Below are 21,660 nucleotides of genomic sequence, written 5' to 3'. Positions count from 1 at the left end.
AGGGGAGCTTATATGAATTTGGAAACCCGTCACTGCTTGTACAACAGCTGACAAGCTTTTATTTTCAGTGTTAGGAAAACTCTTACCAACACCATTCAGATTCATTTAGGACCTAAGGTGGATGCCTTATTGATGTGACTTTTTGCCTCCCTGATAATGAGGACCTAGTGCTTTGAGATATTTGCTTCATAGTACACAGATATTTTCTCTGATTCTCTATATCAAGTTCATTGACAGCTTTCATATGAAGCTACCACTGCCACTGTGTCAAACCATATAAACCCTCCTTGCTAAATGTGTTGGTGACTATGACATTGACTCTTCCATAAAGTGCCACACCTCACCATATAAATACAGACCGCTTCCTTAACAGTTGATACATTGCTGTATTTTATTGTGGCGCAATCTACAACCCGGTTTCTCAAAGATGTTGGGTTCAGTGGCCAAGAGTTGCGTCGCACAGTGTAGAACTTATCTGAAGCAGCAGAAAGGAGCAGCAACTGGCTGTGGTTGAGACGGGAAGATTCTGGCTGGGGATCTCAAGCAGAATAGAAAGAAACCAATGCTGATGTACAGCTGGGCTGAGTTGAGTGGGAGGATGGAGGGGGGTGATGCTGGAATGCCAGAATCACTGTTGAGCCCTCTTGGGCTAGTCGATGAAACACAGAGGATGGAAGGTGCCCACTTGAAGACCCCAGAGATGTACCCTACTTAGTTCAATCCAGACGGTTGTCATGCTGATGCGCTGGGGAGACCGCACTGGGTTGATCCCCGGAGCCAGCATCACAGCCGTTGTGTATTTTGTGAGACAAAATAAGCTGATCCCTGTAGCCAGCATTACACTTCAGCCATCAAGACCAAGCAGAAGGATATCTACATCATCAGATGGAAAGAAATGCAAATTGATGGAGATGCAGATGGATCACATTAGTTTACTGTAAAGCTATGTCTTAGTTGGTGCTTTTCTTGGCGAGAGCCGAGTTCAAATCAGCATGAAGTTTTAACATCTACTCTCATGTAATGGAAATCATAATTATGACTCTCTCTCATACAGGTGGTGTTCAGTAGAAATGAACCATTTCATTACCACATTATTTTAACCTCTTGACATATCAATAGTACAGCCATTCCCTTAAGATGTACTGTCTAGCTTTTCCTATTTTCTATTGGGTTTTGGTCATGTGATGACAGCACTGGAGAGCTGAAATTGAGAGTTTTAGTGCTCATTATTAAACTGCAGAGTGAGAGTGCTGGAGAGCTGAGAATTGGGTGTTTTAGATTACTTATCTCCCTTTTTAAATTATTTTATTCTATTGGTTTGCGCCAACCTCCTCTTTCTCTCTGCAGAGAAAAGCACCTTATGGAATTGTTATGTTGTGGTCGCTGGCTGTTGCAATTTCTCTACAAATGAGATGCAATAATTTTTTCAAAGGATATACAGTCTTTTCTTATTTGGAATCAGCTGAATTACTAGTTGCTATTGGCTGATGTGCAGTTGCTGTAAAAGCACAGAAAACCAACAGTCCTGGGGCAGGCAGTCATGAAGCAGAAAAGCCATTCATCAATGTCAGGATCCGGGGTTTGTACCACAATAATGTGATGCGGAAAGTAGGCACTCTGTGGAAAAAATCCAATCTGTATGAGCAAACCTCTGAACTCTTCTTTATTCATCTTAACAAACTGTATTCTTAACAGGATTGGTCATGTGGCACTGATTTGTCGAGTAACACTTGCAAGATGGCACTGCAATTTCCTTAGTTGGTGGTGTGCTATCAAGTTTAGTAAAAGCTTTGGACTTGTGCCATCTACCAGCTCTCCAGCAGTACAAGGGTTTGAGTGCATATAGTGATTAGTTTTAAGATAACCTGGACCAGTTCAATCTCCCAGCATGGCATGTGCAAGTCCACTGTGCAGCGCCAGACTTAGTGTTCAGTTAGAATTGCCACTCAGTTGTTGATGTTTCCGGGACTATGGGTCTGATTTTCATCGTTTGTAACAGTCTGTGTGCATGTGCAAAACCCAGTGTTGGCTGCAGTACTCTCGCTTCTGCCGTCGTGTGGAGGACAGGCCTGTTATTAGAATTCTCAATTCAGAGGTTTGATTCCGGTGAGAGTGGGCGAACAGTTAATGCTCCAAGACTTAATAGAACTGTCATTTTCTTAAATTGGAGTTTTGTTACTATTATTTCTTTTTTAATTAGATGAATTGAAAGGGAGAGAGGTGAGACATATAGACAAGGGTGGAGAGAGAGAATGGGAAAGATAGAGAAAGGCGATTTTTTTGGAGGTTATGATGAAAGGTTTTTTTTTTGTGTGTGTGGTGGGCGTCCCATTTTTGTTTAGTGCTGTAAAATTGTTTTAAACGCGATGGCTTTCTTCAGGGATTAAACTTCCAGGAGCATCTCCTGCTTTCCCTGCTTTCTATTGTATGGGAGGAAATGGCTACAGCCTACAAACTAACTTTACTGCATTTCTCAAGGGCTTACACTGTTGGGCATTCCAGCCTCCCGTTTCCTGATTGAGGTGACAGGTTCCTACACAGTGCCCCTTGGTGTTGTACAAGGCTTGGCTCTGTTCAGAGGGTCTCAAAAAACAGGTTCTAATAAAGTATTTCTTGAAAATGTATATGAATGCATGCATTACAAATGAGGGAGATGGAATTTCAATGCCCAGTTTTAATTTAGATTTCTTTCTCGTGAATGGTAGCTGTGCAGTCTGCAAGAGAGGAAAGCCTAGGAAACGCACATGTTCTTCAGACAGAAATCTAATAAAATTGGGGATTGAGAGAGCAGAACGATATTTAAAAGCAGGCTCCCACAGCTTTACTCTTTAGACTGGGTTTCCAATAGCTTCAAGTCCTCACTGCCTCATAGCTCCTCAACTCTAACGGCCAGGCTGCACACCCACTGCTGTTTCCTCGCTCATAGCTCATCTTCGAGCTCAGTGCCAAGCTGTCTTGCAGTTGCCGCTCCTGAGTTGAGAACCAGGGATTAGCTCAACCACATCGCCCTGCTTGCTGAAGATAAACATTGAGAAAGCTAATCGCATTGGAATGCCAGTGAGCATGACTCTTCAGAGAAATGAAACCTGCTCAGCACAGTGACAGTGTGGTCAGTGCCAGGGCTACAGTGGATGCATGGACGGCTTAATCGCAGATAAAAGGGGGACTGATTTACTTAATAAGAGATAGAAAAAATGGTTATAGACTCCTCCCATTCTATCTTAGTGGTTAAGAGTGCAAGGCTGCAAGGTTGAAGGTAGAGGGTTTCAGTAATTCAGTGCTAGGCTGTACTCTCATGGTCTGAAACTTCAGTTAATCCTTCATTGCCTGTGGGAGACCCCCTCCTGTCACTTACACATGCACACTCATTCCAGTGTCATAATCTGCATCATCATGATTATTATTCACATAATATTCATTAGCGTGATCTAAATTAGCATAATCCTCATTACCGTGATATTTCTATCCATGTCTATGTTATAAAGGGTTTAACTATAAAGTGTGGAGTAAAAAAGAAATCCTGAAATAAATCCACTGCCTTCCACTCTCTAACCACTGAGATACTCAAACCCTCTGCCTTCCACACTGCACCCAGCACTCTAACCACTGAGATACTCAAACCCTCTGCCTTCCACACTGCACCCAGCACTCGAACCACTGAGATACTCAAACCCTCTGCTTTCCACACTGCACCCAGCACTCTAACCACTGAGATACTTAAACCCACTGCCTCTCACACTGCACCCAGCACTCTAACCACTGAGATACTCAAACCCTCTGCCTTCCACACTGCACCCAGCACTCTAACCACTGAGATACTCAAACCCTCTGCCTTCCACACTGCACCCCAGCACTCTAACCACTGAGCTACTCAAACCCTCTACCTTCCACACTGCACCCCAGCACTCTAACCACTGAGATACTCAAACCCTCTGCCTTCCACACTGCACCCAGCACTCTAACCACTGAGATACTCAAACCTTCTGTCTTTCACACTGCAGGCTAGCACTCTAAACACTGAGCTACACAAACCCATTATCTGCCTCACTTCAGCTCAGAAATCCAGCCAAACAGGCGCGGTTGTCAGCATCTCTTACAGATCAAAGTATAGCAGAGATAATCTGTTTGTTTTTATAGACAGTATATTTTATTCCCTCTATGCCATTTCAAGCTTTTCTTTGAAGCCTGTTTTCATCTGCTTGTTTCCTAACAACTACATGACTGCAATTTTATAAATAACAAAAAGAAGAAGAAAAAAAATTGAAAGAAAGAAACTAAAGTTGAATACATCTTACGGCTTTGTTACAAATGGATTTCTTGCATTTTTTTTATGATGCACATTTAATTTCAGCTGTGTTTTCAGTTTAATTGACAGTCTCCATCCATCAGCTGGAGAGATCTCAGGAACTGGTCATGAATTACTCATGCATTCTACCTGCCTGGTGTCACTCAGCCCTACTGGGTGTAACTCCAGCATATGGGTGTAACTCCATATATATATATATATATATATATATATCTATATATATATATATTATCTATATTATATATATATATATATATATATATATGCAGTGACGACAAACACTTCTTTGCAAAAAAAGAACTTTTGCATGAACCAGACACTGATCCACCATAATAAGCGCAAACTTAAACACTGCAAATAATAGTCTACCAATTGTGTCCAAAGCTTACTAATGTGCACACCACACAGTAAGACGATAAATGACATACATCACCAGAGGGCAACAGGCTTTGTGTGTGTGTGTGTGTGTGTGTGTGTGATTGATCATTCCAACTTGGCTGCATGTAGGTCATTTTTCAGTTTGGGCAGGTGGTTCCTGGTATATGTGGGTATAGGGCAGAAGCAGGTCTGGATCTAGGCAAAACTGTCAGTCCTGTTCTTTACAGGGTTGAGGGGAACACTGGTAAGAGGAGAAAGAGATTCTTGGAAACAGTACGAAGCAAAACTGCATTTTGGCCAAAAAGTTCACAAACCTCAGATCCTGGATGCTGTGAGGTGCATGGACCCTGCTGTCTATGAAGGAACATATGTTTGGATTTTACAGGAACACTGTAAAAATAAAGGGCTGTTGATAAAGACAGGTGAATAACAACCCATGCAAGAAGGAGCTGTTTTTGCGAACACGTTTTAATTAGCCAGGAGTCAGACTCGGAAACAGCTCGCAACGCCCTTCTCCTCGGAGAGACAAGATAATCAGGATCCTGCTGGCTGCAGAGTCTCCATTGTTAAGCTGGCATTGATCCTGTGCTCTGCTGATAAACATGGCACTGAGCCACTGGCCTGGGTGAAATCACACAGTGTCGTCAAAACACAAGTAGGCTTGTTCCAGCACTGAACCACTGAAGACATCGCAAAATAAATGTTTTGTTTAAATGTTTCTATACATCAGTGTCTGTAAGTTTGAATCCCCCTTATCATCCCTGGTGGGCGTGTATTAGCTGGATTTACCACTTCTCCTTATTAAGCTGTGTTAAAATGTAATACCGAATACAGTGCAGGTGTAAATATGTGAATATAGCATATCATTTTACAGGAGAGTGAAAGACACAGCCCATTGCCAGTGATTACTTTTGAGTGCAGTTGGCATGAGAATTTAAACAGTGCTAGAGTTACAGTTTGCCTGTTGTAACGAGGAATGAAATATTGAAAAATAAGATGAAAAGCTGTGATGTACCGACGTCTTCTTTCTGTCCTGTGTATCTCTTACTGTTATTTATTTGCTGCTTCGCTGCCTCCCCTGCCCTTCCCTCCCATCCCCTCCCCTCCTCATAGCAACATTCTCTCAGTCATCTTGTGCCTGAGAGCTCTTGTGGTCTAGGCTGACATCCCTTGGCCTGTTTTATTACTGCAGCTCTTCCTAACACTGGAAACACTGTGCTGGCTGAACACACTGTGGTTCTGCATCTGTAAGAAGGTGGTGTTTCTGTGCAAGCTACCTTAACCCTCCTGTACATAGGATGGGATTACTGTGGTTCCAACCTTGTTTGTAAATATGTGTCTTAATTAGATAACCACACACACACACATCTAAAGGTACAGTAGACAGACAAATACAGAATTGCACATACAGGCACACACTCTCATATTTAGACTTTTGCAGTTTTGGGGTTTCTCCATAAGAGGGAGACACTGAAATGAATTATAACATGCTGTTCATTAACCCCGAGGGCAGTGCTACAGACAGGCCAGAAGGGAGACTGTAAAAAGAAAACAAAATGTTGTTATCCTATGGGAAGTCGATTTACATCTTTTGGGAAAACAAATGAACATTATTTTTTTCTATTGAGCAATGGCAGTCTGAGCAGGCGATGGTTTGTCCACTATTGAGATGAAAGAGTGGCAAGACTAAAGCATTATTAACAAAAGGTAGGCTTTTCATTGTATTTATTTGTCATTAACGATAAATAATGTTTAATAGTCTATTTTTATTAATAAAATGCAGCTCTGATATTCTAGACTGTCGTTGGCTTATTTTAATCTACAAAAAAAAATAAAATAAATTGTGATTTTTCAATTTAAATTTTATTCATAGCAATAGACTTTGAAAAATAATTTTGTAAAGCTTTGTGAGAAGTGCCCTGTAACAAATATGAGCCTGACGAAGATCTATCATTGAATAATTTGCCATTGCTATTCCCAGTTTCTATTGGTATCACTGAGGAACAAAAGCCCAGGCTACAGGCAAGGTGCTGTCAGGTGGCACATGACCCTCTCATCACTGCTCTACAGGCGCATGACAATCCTGACCTGAACACCTTCCATTTCTTTCTTTCTAAGTATGCCAGGTTGTCCCAAACTGGTTAGTGATGTGAGCGATAATCTTTCAACTATATGACATTTGGTGACACCTTTCTATTATCCGTTATGCATGACATTTTCTACGCCCTTTGATTTTTATCTCAATTAGATCACGCTCAGCGATGGGCACACAGTTGATCGGGGACTGTGAACATCTGTAAAGATATCTTTAATTAATGTTCTGCTTAGGAGAGCAGCTGTTCTCCTGGCATGAGCCAAGACTGTCCCTGTGGTCTCCGTATAGCCAGATACTGTAACAACAGAGCCGGGGTTAGAGGAGTGAGCAATTGCATCTCTAGGAGGGCAGCTGCCCGATGACAGGTATTTGGAAATGCAGGAGTTATTAAGCGTGCAGCCACAAGCTTAGTCACAATCGCATTAGCAAAGGAATCAAATCTTCTGGAAGGAGAAACGCAATTACCCGCCGCCCATTAGTGATGCAGGTGGAGGGATCTGTGGGGAATAGAGATGGAGTTTAGGATTAATCTGCCTCCTTATTGAAAAAAACATAATAAATAGCTTTCATTCAGATCTGATATAATTCAAGTAGAATGTCTGATAACACCGTGTAACAAATTTTTTTTTTTTTTGTTCCTGGGTAGTAAGTGTTATTTCCTAATTGTAAATTTACAGTATAATCGTAAATCTCGAAAAACTACTCACTTCTAAATCTTTTGTAGTCATTTTTGTATTACTTTAGTATAAATACATGTTAATTTGGATTCATATGTTGTTTTTTCCTGACTTTATGTGAACGAAAAGACACAAATTCACCCGTTTTCTCACTGGAAATAGTGATATTTTGAAATTTACCTGTCCTGGTCACAAAAGCAAAGTTTGTGGGGAATAATAGCCATTTTCTATACTTCTGAGGCATAAGCAATTATGAAATAACACTTACTACCCAGAAACAAAAATTGTGTTACATAGTGTAACTAAAGCAGCAAGTTAATATATTTAACCAAAACAAAAAAAGAAACAAAACAAAATGTTATGATAATCTCTTAAGGCTGGGACCAGATTAGCTGGATAAACTAACCCTAAATTTTACACAGTTACACACTTCTCCGCACAACCTTACCCGGGAGAGCTAACACCTAGCAACTGCCTGGATTATCTGTTCAACGTTGACTATCGTGAGGTTTGAAGTTGAACACCATTGTATTTAATTTGGCTTGTGTAAGGTCAGCGCACCAGGAGGAATGAGTTCTACCCCTGAATACAAATAAACCCTCCTGATTTTTCAAATTCCAGGTACTGCTCCACTGTCATTTTTCTTGCACACAGAGACAAGCCAAGTATATAAAATGTTGATCTCTTCTGCCAACAATGTTTTTACTTTGTATTGCCTTTTTGTTCAGACACAGTGATGATGGAAAACTGCATTTTACAATACATGTTTTATACCCGTGATGTTGAAGTGACTGTTTCGTTTTAGGGGCTTTCCAAATAATTTTGAAAACATGCATCACAATCCAGTCAATATTTTCTCAAACTGAAACTGTATCTTTCAAACAAGAAACATAATTGCTAAACCTAATCCTGCAACATTTTTTGCAAAACATTGTTCATTAAAAATGGAGTTCCTGATTGAAGGAGATTTTATGAACGACAAACTGACAGCTATTTGTTCCCTGATGGATCCATTCTTTTTGGCCAACAAGTTTACTCATCCTTTTGCAAATCACAATTTTGCTTCCAATATTAGCAGTTCCTTAGTCCCTCGTTAGGCCAGACTTCTCAAGAAATAAACAGGAAACAGGAAAAGTATGAAGAAATATATATGTGTGGCTTGAATATACTGGAAGTAAATATGGTATAGGCTTGTAATGCCTTAGAGCCTAAAGCCATACCGATGGCAGATGTGAAACTGCAGCAGCGCATCACTAAAGGAAGCGCTCTCCCTGCCAGGTATTTGTGGTGAGCTGGTCATCTGCTGGCTGACCCACTTACCTGACAAAGCGTCCTCCAGAGACACAGCAAGAGAATATTAACAACTCTCTGAAACAGCAAACGTCAGGCCTTGCCTTCATTGAAGCCTCCTGCCAGCGCCTGAGCACAGACCCACTTAAAGACTTCCTCCTGCTCTGGCCTCATTTCTATTCTTTTTTTCCCCCAATTATTTTTTTCTCAGCAATTTCGAATGTCCAATTATTTTCTCTGCTCACTGCAGCAATTCCCCACAGGAGAACTGAATGCTCAGTGGGCGTCCTCTGATCCCATGAGCGAGTCAGTTTTCTCTTTTACACCCAGGAACTCGAGAGTGGATATCAGGGATCTACTGGCCTCTGGAGGACAAAGGCCAGTCCTGCAGGTGTCATCCTAAGCACACTAGGTGTCTAGCCGCTGTAGTGCATTGAGTCCTACAACAACACAGAATCCCCCCCCCAACACACACACACCTTTTTATCCATAGGATCAAATGTACAGCAATGCAGTCTGTCCTTATCAAAGTTTGCTGAGGTAAATTATGATAAAATAATACAACTTTAGAATACAAACACCACAGATAGAATTCAGATTTAAAAAAGGAAAGTGGAAGAAAAGCTACAAATAGGCCGTTGCCTTGCCAACACAGTCAACTACCAGAGGGTGATATCCTCTAACCAGGGTTCTTTTGCACAGCATAGTGAAATTATGGTCAATCACATTGATGGGTGGTGCTGAGGACACAGTAGGTTTTGCCTTCTATGCCGTCCATAATATAGTTCAAATGTATACAAGCTTTTAAAAATCTCCCGCAGTGCAGAGTTGTATTATTATTAAATCAGTATATACAGTAAGCCATTTACAACAGTAATGTTAATTGAATTGAGACACAGAGGTGATACTACATCAAAGTGCTTAATGGCAGGCAGGTGTGGAATGAGATGCTTTCTTTAAATTAGGAATCGTTGTGATAGCAGTTCAGCCACTGGTGTTATCCATCATCAGCAGTCTAAAAGGAATAACCTGTGCAGACACTTCCAATTACCCATGGTAATAATGTACTGCAACAGGATTTGTATGGTCGCATACACACACAGTAACCTTTGTTAAAAAGAACAATGGTTAAAAAAAGAGATGCCAAATCTAATCGCCGGCTTTATCAAAGGAAAAATGTTTCACCAAACAAAATGCGAGCTCTGTCGGGTTGTATATTTAAAAGACTTCCTATTTTGAAACAAGTCCAAAGGGACATTTTCTGATCGGAATCAAAAATGTATGGTATGTTGAAAAACAATTTTTCATAAAATATTATGGTAGAGTTGCCATGACCTAGATTCAAGAAAGTTGAATTAAAGATTAAACTTTAATGTGAATAATAGTCCATTCTAATTGGACGATCTGTGTGTGTGTGTCTATATATATATATATATATATATAATATATATATATATATATATATATATATATATATATATATATATATATATATATATATCTGTTGAACATATGTTTTTTGGTTTGTTCAGCAGCCGATGAAGCCAATGATGGCAAAAAAAAAAAAACCCCAGTCGTCGGTACACCCGTTTCGTTTTGACTAATTTCTTTTTTTTTGACTTCATTTTTTTTTCATGATATACTTGAAAAGTACAGAACAGGTTGATTTGGAATAAAAGCTCAGTTTGGGATTCTTGCAAAAACAAATATAATCAGTAATCAGAACCAGGAGACAAAGTGGTTTGACAGGTCTGTGACAGGTATAAATGCAATTTTCCTAAGTTCTTTTTCAACCATCCTTCTAGTGTTCTGAATAATATTTAAACCCAGTTATTTTCCTGATTGTAATGCAGTGATCTAATGGGAGCTATGCTGGGAACTGCAAATCATTCTGTACATTACTCTAACATAGTGGTTCCCAACTCTGCCCCTCAAGGTCCATTCCAGTCCAGGTCCTAAATTATTTAATTAACTGTTAGCCTGTTGGGAACCACTGCTTAGAGGAAAAACCTCAGAATGGACCAGCGGTGTACCACAGAGATCAGTATTAGGTCCTCTGCTATTCCTAATCTACATTAATGATTTAGATTCTGGTATAGTAAGCAAACTTGTTAAATTTGCAGACGACACAAAAGTAGGAGGAGTGGCAAACACTGTTGCAGCAGCAAAGGTCATTCAAAATGATCTAGACAAGATTCAGAACTGGGCAGACACATGGCAAATGACATTTAATAGAGAAAAGTGTAAGGTACTGCACGCAGGAAATAAAAATGTACATTATAAATATCATATGGGAGATATTGAAATTGGAGAAGGAATCTATGAAAAAGACCTAGGAGTTTTTGTTGACTCAGAAATGTCTTCATCTAGACAATGTGGGGAAGCTATAAAAAAGGATGCTCGGATACATTGTGAAAAGTGTTGAATTTAAATCAAGGGAAGTAATGTTAAAACTGTACAATGCACTAGTAAGACCTCATCTTGAATATTGTGTTCAGTTCTGGTCACCTCACTATAAAAAAGATATTGCTGCTCTAGAAAGAGTGCAAAGAAGAGCGACCAGAATTATTCCGGGCTTAAAAGGCATGTCATATGCAGACAGGCTAAAAGAATTGAATCTGTTCAGTCTTGAACAAAGAAGACTATGTGGCGACCTAATTCAAGCATTCAAAATTCTAAAAGGTATTGACAGTGTCGACCCAAGGGACTTTTTCAGCCTAAAAAAAGAAACAAGGACCAGGGGTCACAAATGGAGTTTAGAAAAAGGGGCATTCAGAACAGAAAATAGGAGACACTTTTTTACACAGAGAATTGTGAGGGTCTGGAATCAACTCCCCAGAAATGTTGTTGAAGCTGACACCCTGGGATCCTTCAAGAAGCTGCTTGATGAGATTTTGGGATCAATAAGCTACTAACAACCAAACGAGCAAGATGGGCCGAATGGCCTCCTCTCGTTTGTAAACTTTCTTATGTTCTTATGTTCTTATGTTCTTATGCTTCAAGAGCTGGTTTCACAGCACATACCTTGAACTATCTCACTTAAAGTAACATTAGGTACCAGAAGTTCAAGATCAGTGTTCATCATCGGTCTGAAGTCAATACTATGTGGTCAGTTCGGCCCCATGCGTAAATCAGCTGCAAAGGAAATGCATGTACAGTATGGTGATAAAATACATTGGCTATCCCGGAGACAAAGTACAAATAAAATCACGAGAACTGAATTGCCTGCAGCAAAGAGCAATAAGGGACTTGGGAATACGTTCATGTGCTAATGAGAGCCAAGGAAATGATTACACATTTTCTTTTAGCAATTTGTTTAGTTATCAGTGCTCTGCCTCTGGGGTTAATTAAATCAGCTGTATTTGTTATCTCTGTTGACAACATTTATAAGATGAAACATCTGAGGAGCCCAAGCCAGGGTCCATTTCTTAAGTGTTAATATACAGCAGCATTAATGACTTGCAGTTTTTAGATGTGTCTTCGGTGAGGATTATTCTTCAATTGATTTATCACAGCATTTTCAGTGTTTGATTGAATCCTGTTTGAGGTAGCCACTGCGTGGTGGACTGTTTATTACAATGCACAGTATCTGAGCAACACACATCATGTATGATTGACATATGTTTGTATTATATATCTGTGCTTGACTAGGAGACATTGTGCTTCATTTACATAAACCCTTAAAAAACTGTTTGCACAGCAAATTCTGCAAGAGCTATTAATGTTGTATGTGTTAAAGTGAAAATACAGTACCTGAGATTTAGCACACACCCTGCAGAGAGCACTATGGGGACTGTAAAGACTTGTAAATTGGTGTATAAACCCTCCATGATTCACAGTACATCTCATGGCATGTTCATTAATTCACAAGCTGCTGGGTTTGAGTAAATCATTCAGCCTGAAATCTGTAACCTTTGGATAATTTATTCCACTTTATAGATGCTTAATTGATTATTTCAAATTAAATAACAAAGCATTCTAGAACCAAGCATTATTTATACACAGGGGCTCACCTAACTTTTGTCATTAGGTTCTTACATGAAAACCAGCAGAAATGGTTTGGTATCTAGGGCCACCGCCTACTCCGGCAGTGCAAAGAATTGAGATGCCAAGGATCAGGGGTGTACATTTGGAGCCAGATTCTAATGTCAGGGTGCTTCATATAGCACGAGCAACATTAAATTCTGGTGCCAAGTTTAGTTTGTTGTTATTATGTTTTATTTTTATTTATTTTTATTTATTGTTTTTATATTTTTTATTCGTTAGCAACCATAGATGCTGATAGTTTCGCATTGGGTCTGGACTACTCAAATGGTCCAAGGATTGTGTTATGTGAGGGGAGCTTGATTATGTTGGTATTTAATATTTTATCACAAGTAGGCTTTCCGGTGCTAAACTTTCAAAACAGTTTAGCACCAATTTTCAAAGCGATTTGCCAAGGATGCTGGGTTCAGGATCAGTGGTTTCAGTGGTCATCTTACACACATGAATATGCATCAGGGCAGAAAGGCGAGATCAATATTTGTTTTTTAAAATGAAAACCCACACTCACAAGCAGCACTGCTTAATGGCCTTGTCAGAGACATCAACAACGGTTTATTAAAGGGTACATCAGGACATTTTTATTTTATTGTTACACGTTCCCATGTGTTGCTAAAACTGTTTACGTAAGGTGTGTGTATTGTTTATTTATTTATTTTTTTTACATTTTGACCACCTTTTTAAACTTTTAAATTGCATTTCCTGCCTCAAGATGGCTTCCCATGTACCCGCATGTACCTCTCAGAACTACTTTTCCCATCATCCTCTTGCTCACATATGTAACTGAGATGGATTTTCCAGTGAGTAGGAAATGATGGAGAATATAGTTCTAAGAGGTCCATGTGGGTACATAGGAAGCCATCTTTTAGTGCTGTTGAACACGTTAGCTTGACAGCACAACAGTATTTGTTTAACTGAGGGAAAAAATATAATTGTAAGTAAAATGCATAAGTAAATGTATTTTTTTTTAACATTTAAATGTAACAGCTTTCAAACATTGACACCTCCTCTCACTACTGCTCAGCATCAGCGAGCTTCCACAAATACATCCCTCTTCTCTGAATGGACAGCTAAATCAAGATTCCTGCTATCATTGGTTGTTTCAAATGTCCATTAAAAGAAAATGATTAATGTTATAACCTATCGCTCTCCCGATTTTTTTTTTCTTTAATAAAACCTTGAAGCAGCCAATGGAGGTGCTAGCAGGGATGAACTTTTTAATTAATTGTAACACTCTGGCCTTAAGTGAAATATGGCAACTGGTGTTTAATTATGGTCAGCATTAGCTAACAGTTCCCAGAGACCTTGAGACTCGACAGAACAAGGTTAGGCAGGTATGGGTCACAGCTAGATAATATGCTTGACCTTGCAAGCGTGAACACCCTCGCTGTCTATAGGAAAAATGGAGCAATATGGAAGCCTGCATTTTTTTTTTTTTAGTGGTGCTTATGCCTACCTGCGTACGAGTTATGTGAACCCCTGTTTATATATAATATTTTAGGGAATCACATTTCATCAAATTTACTGTGGGGTTAAAAGTTGTGCAGTCAAAAAAAAAACTGCCTTGATGAGGCTTAAAACTAAAAAAAGTAAAACAAACACATTGTGCCGCGCCAAAAGAGTGACTGAAATGGTTTGTGGTGCATTATAGCAGCTGCCTTCTCTGTGAAATTGTCTCTGGCACACCTTCAGCATTCAAATTTACTAAACATGTGTTCAAGTGCCAAGTTTGCAGCACTTTCTTGTCTAATAGGAAAAGCAAAGTGGTAATTAATACAAATGGTTGAGATAGCAAACACATACTTTAGATCAAAATCCAATCAGAGCCCTTATAATACTTCTAAATGCAAACCCTGCAATAGATCAGTATGCTGCTTTGCTTGTTTGAGGCCATGTGAATGTCTTTTGCATTCGGTGATACTATAGATGATAAGAAATGGCAACTAAGTAAAGCAACCGAACTGACTTGCTAATTACTGTCAGCGGTTTATTCTTTGTCTTGATTCATTGAGAGACAATAAATCTTCTGCTTTCTTCTGTTTTTTTTAGGACATCAGTACATTTGTTCTGTGTTGTTTGATTGGCTGCCAGATTTACACAAATACCTACTTTTAGAAATATACCCCAGCCCCCCCACCACAACAGCACCTGCTCTGGGGGGAATAATTAATGCTCTGCGGAACAATTTGTTCTTGTACTGCTCCAAGAGTGCATTATAAATGTTACAGCAATTATTTATTGCCTTGATTTTGCATACCCTAAGCAGAATTGTGGCAAGCAAGTGCAGTGGCCTCATCCCCTTGCCTAGCAGAGCTAACAAGCAGCCCAAAGATGGATGGCAGCCAGAGAGTTAGAAAGTGCTGAGCCGTGGGAAATACTTACAAACACACACACACAAAAACTGGAACAGGCAGCAGGAAATGGAATGCCCTCTCAGCCTGTGCTTCCCAGTAGTACACAATGATAGATGCGTAGTTCAAATTACAGCTTAGTAGTTTATAAAAAAGAACTGAGAGAGAAAGGTGCTTATACTGGGCTCCAGTGAATTGGAAACAAACTCTCAGTGGCCTTGAGAAACACAGAGCTGTTTAACCCTTTGCGGTCCTGTGTTGGACCAGGTCAGACATTAACATTTTTCCTTTCCGGTCCGATGTTGGACCCTGTCTCACATCATCAAAAAGATGTCAATCACAGGTCCCTAGTCGGTTTTTCTCTGATAAAAGCAGAGAAAAGCTTTCAATGGCTGAGAGAGGCCGAGAGAAGCCGAGAGAAGCCGGAAAAACTGAGGCAGATCTGAGCAATACGCATAGTCCTTTCCCCACAGACATAACACGGACATAAACAAACAAGATGGCTGCTTCTGCATCCACCACTCAAAGAAAATTGCAGACATTTGCCACGCAATACCATTATTGAGGAGTTTAGTGATAAATCGAATGATCAGGAGATGATTTATCAGTGTGCACAACTATGAAGAGATACAGTACCAATAGAAAGTCTACACCCCCTTGAACTTTGTTCACATTTTGTTGTGCCAGTGCCTCAGTTTCATGCATTTAAATGAGGATTTTTTTCCACTTTTCCACTGTGCTTTGGGTCGTTGTCATGCTGAAAGGTAAACTTCCAGTTTCAACTTCCTTGCAGAGGCCAGCAGGTTTTCCTCAAGGACTTCCCTGTACTTTGCTCCATTCATTTTCCCTTCTATCCTGACAAGTGCGCCAGTCCCTACCGTTGAGAAACATCCCCATAACGTGATGCTGCCACCACCATGCTTCACAGTAGGGATGGTGTTCTTTGGGTGATGCGCTGTGTTGGGTTTGCGCTAAACATAACACTTTCAATTTAGGCCAAAAAGTTCCATTTTAGTTTCGTCAGACCAAACTGAGTGATTTTTGCATACTTCAAAACACGATTCAAGGTGGGCTTTCTTGAGTTATGGCTTCCTTCTTGCCACCCTACCATACAGGCCAGATTTGTGGAGTACTTGGGATATTGTTGTCACATGCACACTTTGACCAGTCTTGGCCATAAAAGCCTGTAGCGCTTGCAAAGTTGCCATTAGCCTCTTGGTAGCCTCTCTGATCAGCCTCCTTGCTCGGTTATCCGGTTTGGAGGGACTGCCTGATCTAGGCAGGGTCTTGGTGGTGCCATACACCTTCCACTTCTTAATAACTGTCTTGACCATGCTCCAAGGGGTATTCAAGGCCTTTGATTTTTTTTTATACCCATCACCTGATCTGTGCCTTTAACAACTTTATTCCTGAGTTCTTTTGAAAGCGCCTTGGTGCTTATTTTGAGTATTTGCTTTGAAATGCACTACCCAGCAGATGGAACCTACAGGAACTGCTGAATTTATTCTGAAATCACTACAATTTAACACAGGTGGAGGCCACTTAACTGTTTGATTTTTGAAGGCAATTGGTTACACCTGAGCTAATTTAGTATTGCTATTACAAGGGGGGTGGACATTTATCCAACCAAGCTATTTCAGTTTTTATTTTTAATTAATTTTCTACAAATTTCTAGAATATTTTTTTTTCACTTGGAAGTTATGTGGTAGGATGTGTAGATACATGAAACAATATATATTTTAATGCATTTTAATTCCAGGCTATGGCAACAAAAGGTGAACATTTTTGAAAGGTGAGACTTTCTATAGGCACTGTATGTGATAAATACAGGGCAGGACTGGAGATGCAGTACTGGGTGTCATGTTGATATGCAGTGCCTTTTAAACCTGTTTTGCTGATGTATGTTGATTCAATAAGCTGTGAATTATCTATTGGGTTAAAAGAGTTTACTGTTGCCATTATAATATGTGGTAGATAGAATTATCCAGTGCCTCCTTACAAGAGATTGAAAAGTGTCTTTGCTAACCATAATGGGCCTCCAAAGTGAACAAGTTATACAATCACTATATCTGCTTCCATTTAAAGTTTAACAAACAGAAAAAAGGGATGTAACTGTCCGACTCGCTTCTAAACGGTCATTCAAAGAGCAATCTGTTTTCACTTCTGTTAATTTGTGACAAGGATAGCAATTATATTCAATTATAACAGTATTGCTCAACATAATTTATTCAGCATGTCTCTCTGTAGAGGTTCATTATCATTTTATAAGGCTGTTTGTCTTTTTACGTGCATGTGTACCCTACATTTATTTTTTTTAATACCAGGTATATGTTTTCATCGGCAAATATAACTGTGTTTTATTTAAATTAAATTTAAAACATCCCTGACTGAAGTAATAGAATTGCTGTACACATGCATGTGCTTTTGAGTATTTTCCATTACTGCTGAAAACACATTTTAAGCAGACTTTCAGTATGCGTGGGTGACTCTTTTCGGTTTTTCAGTATAAACCACAGCTGTTAACAAAGACACATTGAGAAATACAGAGTATGCACCACGAGTCAGTACTGTAGCTATATTTCATAGATATCCACACAAGTGACTACAGAACTGTATTAATATTCACAGAGTACTCTGTTTATATAACAATTTTAATTTTAACCCTACGTTTAAACCTATTTAACTGCAGAATTCTGAGAATGACTTTCCTTACGCCTCGTTTCCATGGACAGCCAACTCGAGTCAACTCCAGTGTGCTCTGATTGGTCCGAATTCTCCTTGAATTCGAATTGATGGACAACTGGAGTTGGTGAAAAAGGAGGCGTTTCCATGGTTTTCCGAGTTAGCTGAGTTGTCACGTAATTTTGGGCAGGAAATACTTGCAAGTTAAAGGTCAAGACGTGAATTCGCTGCAGATGGGATTACAGTCAAATTGTCAACAATTTAAAAGATAAATCCATCTCGATATACTTTCGCATTTGTTTCATGCAGTACATATACCTCTGGGACACTGGTATGCAGAATAGGGAATGAAGTGCTGGACAAGAGAAATAATGTATCAGATGTGCAAGTGCATATGAGAAAAGCAGTGATGAAATCAATTTGCTTGAAAACATTAAAAGTAGACTAGACATTTCCACCCATCCACTCCAGCTCATCCAGAACTCCACTGCTTGCCTGGTGTTCTCTCTTCCTCGTTTCTCCCACACTACTCCACTGCTCTGCTTACTCCACTGGTCCTGATCACCACTCACATCTAGTTCAAGACTCATGTACTTGCCTACCGATGCCTTGACCAGACTGCACCCAGCTACCTCCATACCATCATCTCTCCCTACACCCCCACCGAACTCTCCTGTCCGCCTGCACTAGAAGACTGGCTGTACCTCCTCTATGCTCCCTTTGCTCCAGAGCCCGATCCCTGCCCAGTCCCTGACCACCTTCTGGCACCTCCTCAAGACACACCTCTTCAGACAACACCTGTAAAACTCAACTCTTCCCTTCTGGACTATATACTGTAGCACTCTGCCTTTAATTCACTTTAACTTGCACTGATCTGCTCCCTATTGTACTGTATTTAATCCTGCACTTAACCCAATCTGTAGCATTTTGCACTTGTATCTAACCTTGATGTAACTGTCAACACTGTTATCTGTTCTTGAACTGCCCCAATATCTAATCCTACTGTGTTTTGTATTTGCTCTTATTATGAATGAAGTCATTGTATTTTGTATGTTGCACTTAATTGTACTGTAATTCTTGATATGTATTTTTTATACAACTTTAAGTTGCCCTAGCTAAGGGCATTTGCTAATAAATAAATAAATAATAATAATAATAATAATAATAATAATAATAATAAATAATAATAATAATAATAATAATAATAATAATAATCAAAGGATTTACAAAAATCTGGAATTGATCGGATGCCCAGAGGCACGGTAAACTGAACCTGTTACTGTAGTAGGACTGTTCCTTTTTATGAAAAGCATTTTTTTTGTTTAGAAGGGTTTAATAAAGTAACAGACAAAATTGTTTATGCTAGACTTGTTAGAAAGTCTATAACAAAACGGTTGATTGTTATTGTCGATACGTTTTAGATTTTATTAAAGACACCCACCGTGCTGTTATCGCAGAGTCCAGAAACAAAACAAAATGTTAAAATAAATGAGTTCTGCACCGTATAAAACTGAGCTTTTACTAGTGCTTGCTAGTCCAACTGATTAGAAGGCCTTCTTTGTTGTTCTTCAAGTTGCTGCAGTGACGTTGTAGATGCTAGTATAACAAGTTACAGTAAATGAGATATTGTTTTAGCAGACAGATTTCTTTAAATAAACATTTATTTGAATCATTTTGGAATTAAAAGTATAAATGCAAAACTGCGTTACATTTTTCTTTGTGAACGTGCTAAGTGAAAAACGGCAATTCAAAAACGTGTGTGTGTGTGTGGGGGGGGGGGGGGGGGGGCGGCAATTTGTTGCACTTTGTGCCTTACACGGGTTACCAAGTTCATTTGAAACTGGTGTGTGTGTGTGTGTGTGTGTGTGTGTGGGGGGGGGGGGGGGGGGGGGGTATAATGTGGTTCATGGAAACGGAGGTGTGAAGGGGTCTTTGGTTAATGGAAACAAGTGGTGTGTGTGGGGGACACACACCCCCTCCCCCCCTGGTTACAGAAGTTGTCTTTTGGAACAGTGCACTGCACCCACGTGACGTGGGTAGACGGCACAGTGGTGTGTGTGTGTGCGTGGGTGTGACCACACACACACACATATATATATATATATATATATATGTGTGTGTGTGTGTGTGTGTGTGTGTGTTGCAAGTATTCATTGCTTGTTTCAAGATTCCTGTGTCATGTTGTTTGAAAACATTTCAAAGCCAATAAAAGAGTTTCGGGTATCATCTCGTGGTATTTTAGATACACAAACTGTTCTTGGCTGAAATCAATAGTATCTGGGGGATACTGTATGTTTTTGTTTTCATTTTTATCTTTGGGATTTATGTCAAGCTGTGCTTTGAAGAGGGTCCCTCCAAACCAAACAAGATTCAAAGTCAGTTTCCGCAATCCCCAGCTACAAGTAAACTCTCTTGCACACTAAAGTCTACCTAAATCATGAGTAGCAGGTGCCCAGTCCAGCTAAAGAGTGATGTATAATAAAACCGAGAAAGAAAGGGCTGTAAGTCAGGGGCCAGTCTTCACGAGAACTCAGACTTCTGAGAACGGGCTTCCAGAGGGAGACATCAGAGGAGCCCATTTAAAAACTTCTTCACAACTTCCTAAATGGAACAAGTGCTGGAAACGTGTGTACTGGTACAGTACAGTTCTCTCTCACCGACAATACAGTCTACTTGTCTATTTTCTTTTTTGTTATTATGCTACAGTGTATATATTAAACATATGTAGTGCAAACGTACAAGGACAATACTACAATAATATATGATAAACTATGGAAATATAATTTTAACTTTTTTAAGTGTTTGTAAAACAATGTATTGTTAATACAGAATAAAATGTGTTTATTAATGACAGTAATATCCTGGGCATATTATAATAGAAGTTTTACAACAAAGTTCCTATATGTAAATAGCTTGTTGTTAGGTATGACACATTATTATTTATAATCTAAATATTATTAAGCTGTGATTGATTTCATTCCACAGATGACTAAAGATCCAGGTTACGTGAATAACCAAAAGCAATCACAAATATTAAACTGAATAAATCTATTTGTTCGGGACAGGTAAATATATTCAAGCTATGAGGAACAGCTTTTCACCACAGTTCAGCCTCTAACAGTTAGAAAGCGTTTGTGTCTAGAGGTAGGATAAAAAGAACAGCTTGCGATTTCAGGGGCTGTCGTCTTTAAACCTTCACTTCACAGGAGTGTATGAAGTAGTTGCTTTATTCTCCATTCTGACTTTTCATACACTGAGAATATTTCATAGTTGTCAAACAACGCAGCTATGGAAGAAGTTGATTAGCATGCCACACAGTGCTTCTTGTAAGTCGGTTTGGAAATATAAGCTCTATAGAGCTGTATAATGTTGTAAATTGGGAATACAGTCCCTTTTAATTTCTGTTATGCTTCAATAAATCATTGATATCCATTTATAACCTTGCTGTGTGAAGTAACAGAATCAACAAAAATATGAGGGACATAGAGGTATGCAGATTTTAAAGAGGGGTGGAGCTTGTGTCTCTAAAGCAAAAATGTGAAAGAAGCAAGGAGGGAGACATGTCAGGGAGAATGTAACTAGTTAGTAAAGGTCAGTCAATCAATCAGTCAATCAATGTATTTTATATAGCGCCTTTCAAGGCAAGCCATCTGAACGGGCTTTACAAAACAAGCAAAAATTAAAACATCAGTTACGACAATTAAAATACAAAATCGCTATTTTCCATAAGCTTGGAATGTTTTTAATAGAGACTTAAATTCCTCCAGAGGTGTTTAGCTTGTTACTTTTTGGCTTGTGACACTGAGGAGAATTTGGCATAACACAAAGATTTCTCCCAGT

General features: G+C 39.4%; 1 protein-coding gene across 1 annotated transcript in view; it reads left to right on the top strand.

Moving 5' to 3' along the window:
- Positions 1-21,660, top strand: part of LOC121324685 (Kv channel-interacting protein 1) — a 71,752-nt gene that overhangs the window by 34,080 nt on the left and 16,012 nt on the right. The window lies entirely within an intron of this gene.

The sequence above is a fragment of the Polyodon spathula genome, chromosome 12 (genome assembly GCF_017654505.1).
Source record: "Polyodon spathula isolate WHYD16114869_AA chromosome 12, ASM1765450v1, whole genome shotgun sequence".
Classification (NCBI taxonomy): Eukaryota; Metazoa; Chordata; class Actinopteri; order Acipenseriformes; family Polyodontidae; genus Polyodon; species Polyodon spathula.
The sequence above is the reverse complement of the archived record's forward strand: the minus strand, read 5'-3'. Positions and strand labels throughout refer to the sequence as shown.